We start from the raw sequence: 19,231 nt of genomic DNA, 5'->3' as shown, positions 1-19,231 counted from the left end.
GTCCAGATACAATATTTTACAATTAGGTACCACAAAATAAAACTACAATCCAAAATCAATAGGTTTGCGATATAAAAAAAAATCGATATAAAAACGCAATTTGATAGACATTTGTACATTTTTACTTTTAGTATGGAAATCAGTCACATCATTTTATCACGAAAATCAACAGTACTACAACAGTAACGTTGCAACAGAGTAATGCTGCCGCAGTCGCCATAATTATAAAGTCATTGAAAACGCGAGCGAAGCGAGCGCGAAAATTTTTCGATATAAAAACGCAATTTGATAGATAGTTGTAAATTTTTACTTTTAGTATGGAAATCGGTCACATCATTTTATCTCGAAAATTGACAGTGCTGCAGCAGTAACGTTGCAATAGAGTAATGCTGCTGCAGTCGCCACACATCAGAAAGTTGTTGAAAACGCGAGCAGGCGTGTCTCACTCCGCGATTTCGTCGCTTTGCTACAGGTAGCTAAAAGTACATCCGTTCGGCCCCAATTTTGGGGTTTGCCATAAGCCGCGCGTGGTGCTGTCGCCACCTAGCGGCCATATCTGTGCTGATCGTAACAGACGCGTTTTGTTAGAGAGTGAGTCTTGAAGTACTTAGTACAATTATTTATTCTGTGACGCGAGCGAAGCGAGCGCGAAAATTTATCGATATAAAAACGCAATTTGATAGATAGTTGTATATTTTTACGTGTAGTATGGAAATCGGTCACATCATTTTATCACGAAAATCGACAGTGCTACAGTAGTAACGTTGCAACAGAGTAATGCTGTTGTAGTCGCCATACATTATAAAGTTATTGAAAACGCGAGCGAAGCGAGCGCGAAAATTTTTCGACATAAAAACGCAATTTGATAGAGAGTTGTACATTTTTACTTTTAGTATGGGAATCAGTCACATTATTTTATCACAAAAATTGACAGTGCTGCAGTAGTAACGTTGCAACAGAGTAGTGCTGCTGCAGTCGCCATATCTTAGAAAGTTATTGGTAACGCGAGCGAAGCGAGCGCGAAAAATTTTCGATATAAAAACGCAATTTGATAGACAGTTGTACGTTTTTACTTTTAGTATGAAAATCGGTCACATCATTTTATCACGAAAATTGACAGTGCTGCAGCAGTAACGTTGCAACAGAGTAATGCTGTTGTAGTCGCCATACATTAGAAAGCGATTGAAACCGCGAGCGAAGCGAGCGCGAAAATTTTTCGATATAAAAACGCAATTTGATAGATAGTTGTGCATTTTTACTTTTAGTATGGAAATCAGTCACATCATTTTATCACGAAAATCGACAGTGCTACAGCAGTAACGTTTAACAGAGTAATGCTGCTGCAGTCGCCACCCGAATGTCACTTTTATCGTAACTTATAATGTAATTGTAAACGCGAGCGAAGCGAGCGCGAAAATTTATCGATATAAAAAACGCAATTTGATAGACAGTTATACATTATTTTTTACTTTTAGTCCGAACCAGGCGCGAATCCAGGATTTCATACAGAGAAGGGACGGGACAGTTTTCTATCAGCCTAGCTTCGCATAGGGCTCGACATTTAAGGGTCTCAGCGAGGTTGTTTTCATACAGAAAAGATGCAAGAAAGCAGAGCTTTGAATTGACCAAGTGAATTGAATTGGCGAAGTGTGAGCAAGGCAGAAGGCCCAGCTGCGAAAGAGGAAAGCTTGGATTTGGATCCACGCCCAAGTGTAATTAAGGGAGAACATCAACTTTGCCATAAGGCAGAAGACCTCGCGTAAGACCTTACGCCGAACTGCAAAGGAGTGGCTTGAAATCGAATCGATGCATGTAATCACGACTCTTCTACTGCTCGCTCTTTGGCTTCACTCGAAAGCGCTTCTTCATAGGATGCTTTTAGTTTTCGGCTTTCACGGGGCCCCTTATAACACTTTGACAGTTAGGTCTCAGGATCGCGGCTAAGGAGCAACTCGGCTTGGCCGACAAATCTGGCGTGCAAGAGAGCAAAATTCGCTATAAAATCGGTAACCTATGTCGAAAAAATCGGCTGGCCGCAAGCCCGAAAGCAAGATTTTTTTCCATGACTTTAAGGGCCTCCGCGTAAGGTCAAATCGAAAGCCTACGTTGGAGATGTTCTTACGTACCCTCATTCTCTTACTTGATCCCTATATACGGCCCTTCGTTATTAGATGGGTACTTGTATGTACACGTATAAAAGTTTCATGTAGGTACCTACTCCACGACGACTGCAGTGCTAATGCAGCCTGCGCTTTTTTTTGCCTACGGTTTTGGTGCCATAAGCAAGTGCTTATTTTGCTTAAAAGGGTTAATCCGGCACTGCAAATGACAGAGGTCAATGTTTTTTTTTCAAAGTACCCACCTTCGTGGTCATTATTATTAAGTGCTTAAAGTAGGCGATACGTATGAATATAGATTTGATATGGGTGCAATAATTACGATTAGGTATAATTCATGATAGAGAAAATTAATAATTTTAAATAACTATGCAATTATACGCGTGTTGATATGTGTGTTTATTTTACCTCTACGTAACTAATATGTAAACTCATTTTTAGTTTTCATGATTACTTAATGTTTACTCAGTTCCCCAAAAGATGGCACTGTGCAATGAGGGGCAATTAATTTACTGTCGTTTAATTTTGTTGTATTATTAATTTATTAAATCAACATTCCATTATTCCATTATTTTTGTTGATATATCCGTACCCCCTTTCTAAACTTAGAGTTAATTTGGCAAAATCTTTCCTCGGTGGCTTATTCATGTCACAATGTATTAAATTAAGCGCCATCTGTTAGTTTACCAGGATACTCAATAGTTGTAGCACAACTATTGAGCAATAGTTGAAAAGACTTTGCCCCTCTTTCCTAAGTAGCGCCCTAAGATTCAGGGGCAAACTTAAGTCAATCGAGTGTTGTGGCTACCCCCCCTTTTAGGGGTTGAATTTTTATAGCCTATAACCTGGCCGGGGATTTTCTCGACAGATTAGTAAAGTTTTCATCAAAATCCGTTCAGCCGTTTTCACGTGATGCGCGTTCAAATAAACAGACAAACAGATAAACAGACAAACAGATAAACAGATAAACAGACAAAAATTCTAAAAACTGTTGGAACGTGTTCTGTTATCGATTCTAAGTATCCCCAGCCAACTTTTTTTCAAATATCTTCCATGTACAGACTTTCGACAGTCTTCAGCTTTATTATATGTATAGATTATATATATCGTTGTCTGAGTACCCACAACACAAGCCTTCTTGAGCTTACTGTGGGACTTAGTCAATTTGTGTAAGAATGTCCTATAATATTTATTCATTTATTCATTTATTTTATATAAGATATAACTTTCAGTAATGATCTCATTATCGAGCACAATGAATGAAAGCCGAAAATATTAAATCTATTAACCTGTTAGACTTGCACTATTCACTAACTCCGGGTTAACCGGTTAAACCTGGAGTTTCCATGGTTACCAGTACAATTTAGGATTTAACCGGTTAACCGGTAAACCCCAGGTTAGTGGGATGGTGCATCTGGCGCTAATCTTGTAATTTTATAATATTGGTTTCCAAGAATAAAATTCAGATGTCAAAAAATTTATATGAATTCTACCAACTAGCTTAGGAATTAGGATGTAGCTTAAATGTATCGGCAAAGAGAATAGAGTGTATAGAGGCTTACTGTAATAGTAAATTTTTTAGTCACAGTAAACTTACTGCCATCTTTCGACACTGGATTAAAACTAAAAATTAATAAAAATATTTAAAAAAATTGGCATATGAATAAATGATTTTTCATTTTTACTTTTTATTATTTTTAGAAAGTCATATGACTTTAACCCATGACTTTTCTTTCACCCTTTGACTCATTCCACAGACAAGACATCCTCCAGACTTAGCATAGTCGCCCTACCCCCTCTGCCACGCATACGGTAATTTTACTCCATGTTCCAGTCGAAAGTGTCTTTGTGTGACGTCTGTGTTTTTGAACGGACCAATCACGGCACGGGACTTCGCTCACCTCGTCCCGCGCACCCCTGCATTTTTGGCATCATCGGTTCCATGAAATAATTGCTCTAAACTCGGTCTAGAGGATTCCTAGTCTATGACTCATTCTTTCACTGACATGTGTTATTTTTTTTAATATTAAAGGTGTCGCCATCTACACGATTATATGCCAAAGGTATGGCGCCATCCAATCGTGTAATTTTTTTTCTTGATTTTCCGAGGTAAGTACGTTTTTTTAGCACCATTTGCACTATTCCACTAACCCGGGGTTAAGCGGTTAATCCGTTAACCCAATGTCAAATTGTACTGGTATCCATGGACAACTTGGAGTTACAGGTTTAACCAGTTAACCCCGGGTTAGTGGGATGGAGCAAGTGGCCCTCAGTGCGATTATCTTAGTCCAAGACAGACATATCTTGATTCAAGTCAAATTTGATTCTAGTTTAAATTTTTGTTTGTGTTACAGTCACCATCAGATATATCGGAGCGGCCAAGGTGTTCACAATATTTGAACACGTGCTCTAACGTCTTGACAATAGAGTCGTGCTCAGAGATTTGTGAGCACCTTGACCGCTCCGATATATCTGATGGCGACTGTACAAATCTTCAAGGTCGTATCAAAATAAGGTCAAAAGTATCAAAACCATAACAAAACCCAAACCTACAGAAGCTTGCCATTTTCACGCTCACAATTATTTTATAGATAATAAGATGGCGGCTTGCGGCAACCTCATCGTAAGCAATCTCAGGGGTCGACAACAGTTTTATGAGCCGTTTTCGGTTAACGCCGGTTTACGAGCGACTTACGAAGAATGAGATACAGGTTTATGATAATTGGAAGTTCTTTATTCTTTTTCAGGGTAAGAGCTACTGTAAAAAAAAATATTTTGTGAAAAAAATCTTAAAAGATTTTATCGCTGACTTTTCTTTCAACAGGCAACTAATACTCCGAGACAATTCTTACAAACCCAAACACAAGGTTGCGTTGTTTTATCACAGTTCCTATGTCCTATGTCCATCATCATTCATCAGATCAGCTCGATTGTGCCATAATATTGCATTGTAACGTAATTCACATACGTACTAGGGTGGCCCAAAAAACATTTTTTTTTATTTTCCGACGGGGCACCCCCTTATTTTGTTACAATTATTATACTGATAAAATACACCAAGTTTCGTAATTTTATCTCAACTACAAGGGGGTGCTCAACCACTTTGAAAATTTTGTATGTTGTATGAAAACCAAAAAAAAAACAAGTATTTATTATTCAGAATTTTATTTAAGTATCTGTTTTCACATTATTTGCACATGTGATTTATAAGTTTTTAAGTAGAAAAACATTTTTATTTTTATTTTTTATAATTTTTCAAAAGTAAGAGTTTTAGAATTTCACCTAAAAAAATCATAAAAATTAGAAATAAAAATGGTTTTTCACCAAATAACTTTTAAATTACACTTTCAAATAATGTGAAAACTACTACTTACATAAAAGTAAAAAAAATAATACTTAACTTGATTTTTTTGGATTTCATACAACTTTGAAAAAATTCAAAGTGTTTGAGCACCCCCTTGTAGTTGAGATAAGATTACAAAGCTTGGCATATTTAGTCAACAGAACAAGTGTAACAAAATGAGAGGGTGCCGCTTCTTCTAGCTAGAGTTTGATTTTTTCCCATACAAACGTGAACCACCCTAATACGTACCTTCATATATTCTTTCATACATACGTAGTTAAAGCTTTGATGTTGATGTGATGCAATGCGAGTCGTATTAAGGTCGTATCATAACAATATTAAAATTTTAACAAATTATAATATCAGAATACCGGTTCAATAGACCAATCCAATTAGATGCGTAAAAGCGTTTTGAGGAATTAAGTAATTCCCAGCAAGCTATAAATCGCTTTGATACCTTCATTTGGTCCTAAACACGTAGAATCGGAGTTTGCAAATCCCAGGAGGTGTGCATTTTCGTGTCGCATGTCACACCTTTGAAATTGAAAGGACCGGTAATCTGCGTGCCATTCTTGCCACCCAAGGGTATAAAAAGAATGAGTCTACATTGTAACACAATCAGCACGATACAATAATACCGTTATGACCGACCTGCCCGCCATAACTTTTCACACCTCACATTATGACGTCACATAAGAAGCTAACTCCTTTTTTATCGGCGCACCTTCGCCTTCAGCATTCCAACTTTGAATTTAGAATGTTTTATTGTGACCAGCCGTTTTCAACGCACAATTTTCAACTCCAGACCTTTATAACAACGTTCAATTTCACTTGCACGTTTATAAGATTTGAATGTTGTCAATAAATATAAACTTTTTCATTTGTTTTTCATTGTGGACGTAACTTTTTTTATCGCTGTTTGGAATTTGAACTCTGTTATGTCGTATGAAAGTTTAATATAGCGTGTCTATAATTGAGTTTGGAGACAATGTTTTGCCGTTCGAAATCCAAAGACTCGCACATTTTGTTTCAAAATAATTGTCCTTTTTGATGTCTCGGGCATACGGAACGTTGCGAATGCAAACTTTATCACCCACATTTTCTTTCCTTGACGTTGTTTTCAAAATTGAACTTTATTTGTACCTTATTTAAGTTTGTTTCGCATTGCGCGATTTATGAAGATGGGAGTTTTGGGAAGTAAGTCTCCTCTTATAATGTTAGGGATGAACCTAAAGTCTTTTTATGAGTTTTCTATGAGACCTGCGTCGGTCGGAAACGAATGGAAGTTTTTATACGTTGTTTTTATTTAAAACGCCGTCGTAAAACGTTTCTTATGGAGATGTAAAGTGGGACAATAATTCGGATGTTGTTAACAGGTAATTTATGGGTTCTCGTTCACATTTGAAGTGTACAGGGGAAAACGATTTTTATGGTGTCCATTTTTATATTTTTTTCTCTAGAGACAAAATATTTTTGTGTTTGTAATAATTCTTTAAAGTTCGTGTAATGTTGACTAAATATAAAGTGAGCTGATCTCTAGAACAAGTTTGAACTTTTCTAAAACAAGTTAGCAGCTCTATGTGCTGTAGACCTTGCGAAACGGCGTGAGCAATTTGAAAAAAATACAGCAACTGAATTGATAAAAAAATCTTTTTGAAATGCGACCTATAGAAAAAAACCGGACATACAAAGCATTTTTGCCCAAACTAAAACGGAGACATTTCGATCGCGCTTCCTCGTTGGGTGAATTGTTGCCATAAAATCAAAAGCACCCTCAAACTCAATTCAAAGAAAAAGATTGTAACGAGAACATCGAGAACACTCTTTTTAATATTGAAAATATTAAAGAAAGGGTCAGTAATCCGCAAAATATTACAAGTGTTCAGGAAAAAGGGTTACTTATAGAGAACTTAAAGGTTTTGTCGTTCTTTTACCCCATCCATTTCGCAACGATATATTTTCATTTGAACGTCAATGTAAAATCAACCTTGCTGTGTCGAACATAAGATTGATATTAGCAGTGAAGCTACTGAAGATATAAGCCTCTTTATGCTCAGCTAGTTCTATGCTCTCGATAGAATCTTTGAATGAAATTTAAAACAGTTTTTAACGAAGGATTTAAGGAACTTTTTAATGAAGTTCTTTTGTAATAAAAGGTATAGGTACCAGTTATTGCGATACTTATGTATAAGAAACATTTTTTTTATTATGGTTATGTGTTGGTTGTGTTGTGTGTATAGTTGATGCACAGGTAGTAAATAAAAAATGTTTTAAACACAACTTCATAAATAAATATTTCATTTTATTTTAATATAAAACACACAATATAATATTGTATAAATTAAAAACTAACTTAAGTAACGAAATAAAACTAAGTAAGTATATGCTAGAAGATACTTATCTGCAAACATCCTGTAGTTGTTAATAATATTTCATATTATTTAAATAAATTTAATAATATTTCAGTTCATTATTAGTAGCATTTAAAATTTTGTATGGAATTACTTTTTCTATTCTAATTTTTATAATAGGTAATTAAAATCGTAGGTAAAAAGTCAAACGAAGGGGCATAGCTATGGTTAATATACATCAAATTATCCAAAAATATTTTCCATAATGTAAATATCTAGAGAGGAAAATCGGGACAACATTTGTATAGAGAAGCGCTCGTCCACTTTCCTCTTAAACCTAGGTTTAGATAACCGGTAGTCCGGTATAAACACAGACCACTTAGCCATAGCTAAATAAATCACGAGACCACACTGTCCACGGCTAATTTATAGTGAACTTTCAATTTGGCTAAACACGCAGCTATAAATCCGGACTCCTTGCGGCTGCGGTTGACCACCCCTGGACAATACGTGTACCTTCCGCGTTGAGATTGGGTACCCCTGGATCTGATTTTAATGCGTGTCTTTCGTGTTGAGATGGTTGCGCACACCTGAACCTGATTTGATTATTTCTAATTACCTATTAATTACTTTGGTTAAAATTCCAATAGGATTTTGTGCAGCACGTACATAATAATAAGGGTTCTTTAAAACGTAGTTATGTACCGTTTCATAATTTCTTTCTAAGACAGAGCAGCAAAATAGGTACCTAATAAAACGATATATGTATAAAATCAAAGCAAAGATAATAGAGTGTATATGTAGATACTTATTGTCAATATTGTCATAGTAAATTTTGTAGTCACACTAAATTCTATGCAATGTTTCGACACAGTTAAAACTAAAAATGAAAATGAATAAAAATAAGAAAAAAAAATAGGGATAAGTAAATGATTTTTTTTTAAATTATTTTAGAACACCATACATGACTTTCACCCATGTTCTTTCACTGATGTGTCTAAATATCAAATGGTGTCGCCATCTACACAAGTACCTATAGGCCAAAGGTATAGTGGCGCCATCTATTAGAGAATATTTTTTTCATAAGTGTGGTCGTATCCGACATCCGACCTCGGATCGGAATTTGTGACAACGCTCAACACCAACGTTCGAAATTCAAAAAACGAACTGTAAACAACTGCGACCTTGACACGTTATGACGTCCACTGGCAGTGCATTGACCCCGGCCGAATCAATAACTGATTACTTTTTTATTTCGCTTAACGTTTAAAAATACTTTTTGTGCCGCCCGTAATTGGGTGAAGGTTGCGCCATTATAGTGACGTCACGCGTAGTGCGGGGGTGTTGGACTGTTGGAGTCACAGCTAAAAAAATAAAATAAGTATACATATTATTATTTTGTTTGAGTTATACATTTCCTGCTACCCAAAGGTTGTCTGGAAGAGATCGCTTTTTAGCGATAAGACCGCCTGTTGTTACCGGGTTCTATTGTTCCACTAAAATTTCTGTGTAATTTTACATGTATGTAAGATGTATGATTATTGGTGCAATAAAGAATATTTATTTACTTACTTATTATGTCCAAATTCAAGGTACTTACGCCAAGGCATGATACAGCGCATTTGCTATTAGATTTATCATAGGCGTATGTACCTAAAATAAATATTATTATATTTTTAATCCTCGTTAGTCCCAAGGTCCTACAATTTCACCGATTTCTGAAATTTAAATCACATCCAATTAGAACAAAGTTGCATTTGGTTTATATCGTTCAATTTTTATACAAAGCAAAATCAACTCTATTTCCTACAGTGTAGGTTCAAATTGCAGTGGTAAATATTTGGATTTTTCATTTGTATGACTGGGCCTTAAGGAACGATAAAGCACCCAATATTACATTCAACAATTCTTAACCTCCTGGCTCAAGGTCCTAAACAAGTGCGAGTCGGACTCGCGCACGAAGGGTTCCGTATCATAATGCAAAAAAAAAACGAAAAAAAAAGCCAAAAAAACGATCCAAGTACTGACGTTGCTTAACTTTGGTCAAAAATCGCGTTTGTTGTATGGGAGCCCCATTTAAATCTTTATTATATTCTGTTTTTAGTATTTGAAATAGCGGCAATAGAAATACATCATCTGTGAAAATTTCAACTGTCTAGCTGTCACGGTTCGTGAGATACAGCCTGGTGACAGACGGACGGACGGACGGACGGACGGACGGACGGACGGACGGACAGCGAAGTCTTAGTAATAGGGTCCCGTTTTACCCTTTGGGTACGGAACCCTAAAAAGTACGTTCACTTAGAAAAGAGTTGCGTTTGTTTTGTATCGTTCAATGTTCAAACAAAACAAACTGCCGTATTCGAACTTCAAGATATTCACAAGAGACGACACGTACTAGATCCATTCTAGATACGTTATAGTTTAAATATCAACTAGTTCTCTTTTGCAGCGCAATTCGGGCAACCAATGTCACTGTTACGTTAGATAGAGTAAGATATCTATTAGATGTGAATTGGATCTCTAAGTCATATCCTGTGGAAATAGTTCAAGAGTATCGCCAGAATCGCGCAAAAGTCAAATTTGACAGGTTAGATCTTAAACATATCGTTATCGTATCTTGGTGATGTCTAAAAGATGTCTAATAGATGTCTATTTCAAAATCGGAATCGGGTCCAAAATCAACTTTATTCCCTACACCATAGGTTCAAATTTCATCAGCAATTTTTGGAGTTTTGCATCTCTAAAACTTGGAGATCCATTTTGTAACATATGTGCACATGTAAGTACATTGCCAGTGCTACCATCTACCGTTCTAGTCGGTACGTTTCCTTGTGCATAGTAGGTTCTGCCATCGTGTGGAATACATTGGAAGCATAAACGCTCACAATCTCTCTGCTTAGCCTTAGGGGCTATTCATAAATTACGTCATTTCAAATTAGGGGGGGGGGTCTGAACATCGGATGACGGTATGTAGCATGAAGTAGGAGGAAATGGGGTCATTTGAAGCATGATTTTTGGATGATTATAGGGGGGGGGGTCAAAAATCGTAAAAATCGATGACGTAATTTATGGACAGCCCCTTAAGGTTGACTGGTAGAGAATGCCTTATGGCATTAAGTCCGCCTTTTGTACTATAAGGTTTTACTTTTGTGCAATAAAGATTAAATAAATAAATAAACGACTGTAAGGATCATTATTTATTAATAGCTTATATTTTAATCATTCTTACTTTTGGTTATGATTAATTTATAAAAGAGTATCAATTGACTCATACTTGTCACTGGTTCCCGCCATGTTGAATTATTATAAAAGGCGGGTACCTCAGTGACAAGGGGCCAGTTCGAGTACGGACAAGTTAGAGTGAAGACGTCTTGAATAATTTATTGTAAATTGATTGTTATTATGTTTGTAATAAATTAATAAAGTTAAAATATTGGTACAAGTAATAGTTTTCATCATCACCCGGTAATAGTCCAACACGACACATTTACGCCTCGCGCCAAAAATCTGACGGCTCCTATGCTGCCCCCTATAGTTTATGCACGGGGCCTATGCGCGACATTACTGCCTAATGGTAATATTCCATTTCTAACCACAGCTGCACTACCGGTACTGAACGCGTCGCTGTCATTGTCAATTTCTATAGTAAAATTGACAGTAGTGCAGCTGTCGTTGGAAATGGAATGTTACCCTAATGTATAACTGCCGCAACTGTCAAAATCGACGTCGTTGCTGTCCGGATTTTGACAATTGCGGCAGTAGCAGTCGGCAGTAAATTCGCGCAGCAATACTGCTGCAGTCATGCTGCGATAGTTTAAATCCGAACGGTACCTTTACAAGTTTTGGCGAGATTCAATTCACGCCCCCTCGTACAGAGGGGCTACCGCGAAGCACGTTCGACGTGTTGCCTCCCTGTCACACTTACGTACGAATTTACAAGTGTGAGAGGCAACACGTCGAACGTGGTTCGCGGTAGGCCCTAAGAAACAGCTGACTTCTGTTTACGTCACGCCAAGTCTTGCGTGACCGTTACATACTGTTTGGTGACTTCATTATTACATATTTACGTTATTAATATTGTTGAATTTGTTTTTAATTCGTCAGTTGACAACCAAAACCGACTATTTATTTTAGCAAGTACTTACTAACCTTAAAAACCTCGTATCTCAGTACCTATCTACTAATAATATACCTATGTATGATCGTACGAGGTTTCCAAAAAGTAACAATTAAGTACCGATAGCTAAAAATAGCACTTAACTTTTATGTAACAAACTTAACAGTATGTTTTTTTATATGGATGTATCGCAATTATGTATTTTCATAAAAATAATTAAACTAATAGCAAATATTCGTTAATTTCCAGGTTTTGGTTGTCAATTGACGATTGAACTTACCTCAGTTTCACTCCAATAGATGACTTCCATTAACACTTAAACTTTTAAAGCACTTTATCAGACTTTTAATTTCACTTCACAAAAATATTGCACAACATTAAAACACCAACACTGGCCGATAAAAAAGTTAACCAGAAAAAAAAACTTTCACTGTATCGAATAAAATTGGAATAAAAGCGATATTTGAATTTCGAATAAAGAATTCCAAATTTGAATTTGGCCGGAGTCCGCTCGCGCGGGCGGCCGGGTAGGAACTCGTCTTGAGGGTGAAAAGACGTTACGTTCCCTGCGATCCCCTTCGGTGAGTTTGTATGGTGATTGCGGCTTGGTGCTTTTAAGTGGCCTGTGATATTTTAAGCAATATTATTAAGGAGTAAGTAATTTTCTTTTAATTTATGTACGGTCGAAAGTATTAATTTATAACCCGTTTCGTACCTCGTCACAGTGACAATCAATATGAAAGTCGCTAGAGACCTCATGCTATTATCACTGTGACAAGGTACAAAATGGCTCATAAATTAAAACTTTCGACTGTAACAAGTACAGTCGAAAGTTAAAATAAAACAAAATATAGGTATAGGTATTTTATCTATTATCAAAATAAGTGAGTACGATAGGTACAATTGCTTATACCTAGGTGCCAATATTAAAATTTGTTACACGTTTTAATAGAGCGTACTTAAAACTTAAGAGGTACTTAAAACCACAAGTTTGTGGCAAATCTAATTTTATTTTCCAAAAACACATAATACATAGGTAGTGATTATCATAGCTTTATATCTATCATAAATTAATTGTACATTTTTATTTGCATAAAAATAATTCTAAAGGCGACGGTCGCAATCCCATATGCGATAAAACTCACCCAGTTAACTCAACTTTAAATTTTGTCACTCAAAATGCGCTTTTAAGTTATGAGCGTTAAAGTACAAGCTTTTGGGGGCCAGGTAGCAAAAAAAGCTCTATTGAGGAGGGTAAGCTTTCTTGGCGAGCACTACTGTTCCTAATCATTGTGTACTCATAAAAGACGACAAAGGACGCAGGGACGAATTTGGAGTTAATTTTATTTTTTTAGATAGGGTAATTGCGTCAGTTTACCGTCCGGTGTCAGTTTCCGTCCACTTGACAGATTAGCAAATAATACATTTCATTTTCAAATTTGCTATTTGCGAAATATATTTTTTATGTAGATAGATAAATTGTTTAGATATTAAGGATTTCAATAAGTCCAAATTTGTGCAGCAATGAAGGTTTATATTCAAATTTTGTCATGTGGACGAAAACTAGCGCTCATTGCGCATATAATATAATATATTAGTGTTATTATGACTCAAAATGTTCGCATGTAGGCGCTTCGGCCGAGAGAGGGACCAAACGGTATTCGTTATTCGGCCATGACGACTATTCGGGGCATCTCTGCTATTTAATATTATGTATTAGGAAAATATGACATGTGTAGTTTTTGCAAGTCCAACTATCACTATACCTACTAAAAGTAACTACCGAACAATGTAATCTAGCTCTACGAACACACTTTTGACATTTTCGAAATCATAAAGAAGATAATATTATTGTCTTTAGTTGATTGATTCGATTGATTCGAAACGTCGGGATGTATTTATATATATACGCGATATAATCAGAGGGCCCACCGCGAACCACGTTCGATGTGTTGCCTCCCTGTCACACTTACGTACGAATTTATTAGTACGACAGAGAGGCAACACGTCGAACGTGGTTCGCGGACTTCGCGGTTCTAGGTTTTTATAATGGATGCATACAGTCCGGCCCTGTGCTCGGAAGTATTGCACGGTGACTTATTTTAACGGTCATTCTGGCACGCGCCCGTGCGACTGCCAACTGCGGCCCGCTTCTTTACACCGCGATGGTGGTTAACAAGCATACGGCAAGTTTTATGGTTAGTGGACACCATAGCTTATGGAAACTTGCACTAGAAGTGTCATATGCATATTAGCGATTTTTTATGATGCGCTGTGTTGAAAGCTTAAGAGACAAAATACAGGATCCTCGTGTCAAACCATAGAGGTACAATAACATAGAGATGACACGGGGGAGGGGCCAAACGACCGAACGAGATGCACTTATGGACATTTCAGTAGGAGTGGCAGAGAAAGCGGTATTATTGCTTGTCCTTGTCACAGTCTCACTTTTTGTTTGTTCCCCACCAAAAATGTAGTATGGTTTATGGTGGGCAACAAATAACCCGACCGAATTACATAGATTGTTTTTGGTATGTTGTCAGGAATGTTAAAAAGTGTTTTTAATATTGTCGCTTTGCGTATGTTTTGTCCCTCACGGAGGCACGCGTATATCTCATCTATGTAATACTAGGTCTATGTGTCAAACTCAATTTCATAAGATTCCATATAAGCGTTTTGTTCTGTAGGTACGAAAGGCTCAGAAAATCAAATTGCTTCCGTAAAAATAGCTTAACTACTCATTTGAGCGTTTTAGAAGTCCATAACTAAACCACTACATAAAGGCCCCAGTACACAATGGGCCATCGCGGGCCACTCCAAGGGACGCGTTTATACATTAGAGGGAGCAAGTGATATTGCTATCTCATTCTACCGCATGGCTGCGTCCCTTGGAGTGGCTGGCGATGGCCCATTGTGTACTGGGACCTTAAGACAAGTCACAGCGAGATAGAGTCTGGCTAGCCAAATTTTGTTGACGGATATTTCCTTGTTGTATTACCAATTGTCTATGATTTAAAAAAAAAGTTAAAAGTCTGTTGTCAATTTATGTCATTCATTCAGATGGTTCGCGGTTTATAAGGCGTTTATTTTAAATAATATTAATAATGACTGTACCGAGTGAAGTCCGCAAACTCGAATAATTATGACAATGTGCCAGCGAGAAAATCTCTAGGTATATTTTCAAAATATATTCCATCCTATACCTTTTCACAAAATACTTAGAGTCAGACCAAGAATAGTCTGCAACGGATTTGATAGCCCACTCAGTGAAAGTGTTATTTTAAACGTCATGTTTCTATGATATAATGACGTATAAATGACACTTGCACTGCGTGGGCTATCAAATTCGCTGCAGACTTTTTTTGATCTGACTCTATTAAATGTGTATGAGCGTCCCGCGGCTTAACAACCCCTGTAATTTGTACGTTGCGTTGAACGTTATGCGTCTTCGAAATTCAAAAACGCTCACTCGAGCAAAACGGAACGTATATTTTAACACGAAGAATAAACTTAATTTTACAATTTTTTGGTGTTTCGATTACAAGTCTTTTTTTTTACTTTTAGTAGGAACATTATACATATTATAAAACAATTTACTTATATTATTTTACATTTTAAATTGTGTATTAAATAATCAAAGTAATGATTTTTTGTTTTAGCGTTTAAGTTTTTCTAAAAAAAATCACTGGCTATTGTTTTAAAAATTTGTCACATGTCCCGATTAGGGTCCCGTTTTTACCCTTTGGGTACGGAACCCTAAAAATTGCAAAGTGTTTTGTTCCCAGCCGATTGTACATTTTATTCAGTTTTACTGCAAAACTAATAGTGCCTCTGCCTCTAAAGGGGCCCACTGATTAACAGTCCGCCGGACGGTATCGGCCTGTCAGTTGTTCGGAACGGAACTGTCAAAATTTTGTTCTAACTGACAGGCCGATGCCGTCCGGCGGACTGTTAATCAGTGGGCCCCGTAAGGCAGACCGAGAAAAGTCTGCAGAAATTTTGGTAGCCCACGCAGTAAAAGTGTCATTTTAAACGTCAAACTTTTATGAAATTATGACGTATAAATAACACTTAGCCTGTAGCCATTTTGATAGCACACTGCGTGGGCTATCAAAATGGCTACAGACTTCTTGGTCTAACTCTAGTCATTATAGTCAATGATCTTCAACTATCAAGTTACTCGACTTCCAACTGGCAACTTGCGTTTAACTTAGTTGCAAGTGTTGGAACCAGTTCAATTACTTCGAGATTGCGACAAACGATTCTATTGCAGTTAGCTGTTTCCAGTCAAAGTTTTACTATCTTTGGTTGGACTACTAAACTTGGCAAATTGTTGATTGTTCAAACTTCAAAGTTGTACCTTGGATCCGATCCGAACCGGATACCTAAACTGCAAAACGTAATTCAAGACCAAAAAAAGTAAGAAATGTTGCCACTTTTTTACTAGAGCGTCTTGTAAAATAAGTAAATAAAAGTACTTTTTTAAGTCGCAGGAATAAAATTACTAATAAATAAATTATCTTAGCGTGATTATTTATCAAAAGGAATTTACTATTTTACAAACAAATTATTGCAGTGGCAACATTGTCTTACTTTTTTTGGTCTTGAATTACGTTTTGCAGTATTGTAGATACGGTAGATCAGGCGTGGCTCACTCCGCGATTTCGTCGCTTTGCAACAGGTAGCTACAACTACATCCGTCCCACACCAATTTTGGTGGTTAGCCATAAGCCGCGCGTGGCGCTGTCGCCATCTAGCGGTCATCTGTCCTTTTATTCTGTGGCGAGATGCATAGAAAGTCAGTTAGTAGGTAGACGTATTAGCGTTTATGTCTTTTTTTTTCTTTTTTTTATGAAATAGGAGGCAAACGAGCAGACGGATCACCTGGTGGTAAGCGATTAGCGTCGCCCATGGACACCCGCAACACCAGAAGGGTTGCAAGCGCATTGCCGGCCTTTAAGATGGGAGTACGCTAAATCAAACTGGTGGTAGTCATAGTCACACGGAATATCAAAGACCTAGTTATTAAAAAAAACGTATTTCTAAATTCGAATTCAAACCCAACCGTCACCTGGCCAAGCATAACGCCACGTGCAAGACACACGAACGGAAATCGCTTATTTCCCGAAGCGTGCCAACCCTAACTAGATATCATCTTAAATTCAACCTAAATACTTACGTTTTAGAGCTCATTTTACCTATTTAAAGTAGGCAAACAATGTTGGTTACCAGAACGGTAACTCATTTTTGTGTGTTATAAATTTTGAACCTAGTTACATAGGGGATAGAGTTGAATTTTGTGTAAGTGTCGAGGGCGGCTGGCACGAGCCGATAGGGTCTGGCGGTTTCAAGACAGGATGTCTCGAAAGAGTTTTTAAGAAGTTTGTATGGCGAGAACTATTAGGTTAACTAGTTTGAATGCAGTTTTAACCGACTTTATTACTTGTTAAAAAAATAATCACTTTATTTCAGGCATAAGTTCTTACAAAAAATATGCTAAGCCTAATATAATATAATATTAAAAATTAAATCAGGCAACAAGGCCTATATTACAAATACTTTACAGACTAACACACATATGTAACCTATTTTATAAAGGAACTTAAAAGAGTCCGACTCGCACTGTCCGGTTTTTTTATATTTTAACCCATGTCTACATTTGTTTTCAGAAAGTAGCCTTATTTGGGACCTAGGTACTCTTTGGACACTGCTATGAAACATAAGTACTTATTAACTTTTTAAAATCTGCAAACTTGCACTTAACCCACTTTTTCTGAAATCCTTAAACCGTTAACAACCTAACGCTACGTCTTACGTAGGCGAACAACGCGCGAACGCGGCGCGGCGCGGCGCGGCGAAAGCGGCCGCCGCCGCGCCGCGCCGCGCCGCGCCGCCTGACATTCGCGTGCAAATCGCGCCGCACCGCGTTCGCAACGAGATCGCTTACGTAGGACACTTCTATGGGCATCAAAGGATTGATTTCGCCGCGCCGCGCCGCGCCGCGTTCGCGCGTTGTTCGCCTACGTAAGACGTAGCGTAATTACGTCGCTGGATTGAACCTGCAACCCTCAGACAGGCAGGTACAAATTAATTGTGAGCGGTTTTTATAGCTTTGGCCTCCGTCTGACACTTGTGTCTAATGAAGACCTTAACAAACGTAAACATATGTCGACGACAGGTTGCCTACTGGGGCCCATTTGGGACCCACTGATGAACAGTCCGCCGGACGGTATCGTCCTGTCAGTTGTTCGAAACTGTCAAAATATTGTTCTAACTGACAGGCCGATACCGTTAAGAATGGCGGAATGTTATCAGTGGGCCCCTTAACGGTTTTAGTCTAAATGCATATCCAGATTAGTAATTTTTTTTCCAATCTGATTAAATTGTCCGATCTAATCAGGACGAGCGGACGCAAACCGCCGATAATGACCGATATTACCGATAAGATGAGGCGCGGACGCAAGAATACCAACGAGACGCAAGAACGCCAGTATTTTCGTTCTGGGGCATTTTTTAAATGTAAGATGGCTCTATTATCACCATAAATCTAAAATTGTAGATTGGCGCCAATTTCATTTAGAGTTCTGATCAAGTCGACCGATTTGATCAGTCCCGTCTGGATACCGATTAATATTATTAGTGTGTTGCCGTGGTAAGCCATCCGATTTGACAGATTTCGAGAAATGGGCCCCTGATTGGTGACATAATATTTTTCTGTCCAAATACAGTCAGGACTTCAGGACCCCTAGTGTTAATTTCATTCGACGTATTTATTTCTGTTGCCGCTACAACAAAAATTAAAAAGTACGGAACCCTCGGTGGGCGATCCCGACTCGCACTCCGGTTTTCATTTGTCCAGTCGCCGTCAAAGATATGTTTACATTTTTCGCCTTATTACAAAAGCATTTTAAGGTGTAAAAGTGTAAACATTATCTTTGACGTCGACTGTATCCTCTAGCCGCCCAGAGACCCATAAAAAGGTGTCCTGTTCCATTCTAATTTGAACTTTGTGTTGACATAATTAAAGTTTCATTTTGCTTGGCAAGGTTTGACGTATGGGCGGCTAGATGGTATAGCGGTGAACGCCATTAAGCACTTGTATCGACTCGGAGCTCGATTCGGATTTTGAAATAGACATCTATTAGACATATTTTAGATATCACCAAGATACGATAACGATATGTTTAAGATCTAACCTGTCAAATTTGACATTTGCGCGATTCTGTAGATACTCTTGAACGATTTCCACAGGATATGACTTAGAGATCTAATTCACATCTAATAGGTATCTTACTCTCTC

Source organism: Cydia fagiglandana, chromosome 18 (genome assembly GCF_963556715.1).
Source record: "Cydia fagiglandana chromosome 18, ilCydFagi1.1, whole genome shotgun sequence".
NCBI classification, from domain to species: domain Eukaryota; kingdom Metazoa; phylum Arthropoda; class Insecta; order Lepidoptera; family Tortricidae; genus Cydia; species Cydia fagiglandana.
Note: the sequence above shows the minus strand (reverse complement) of the source record.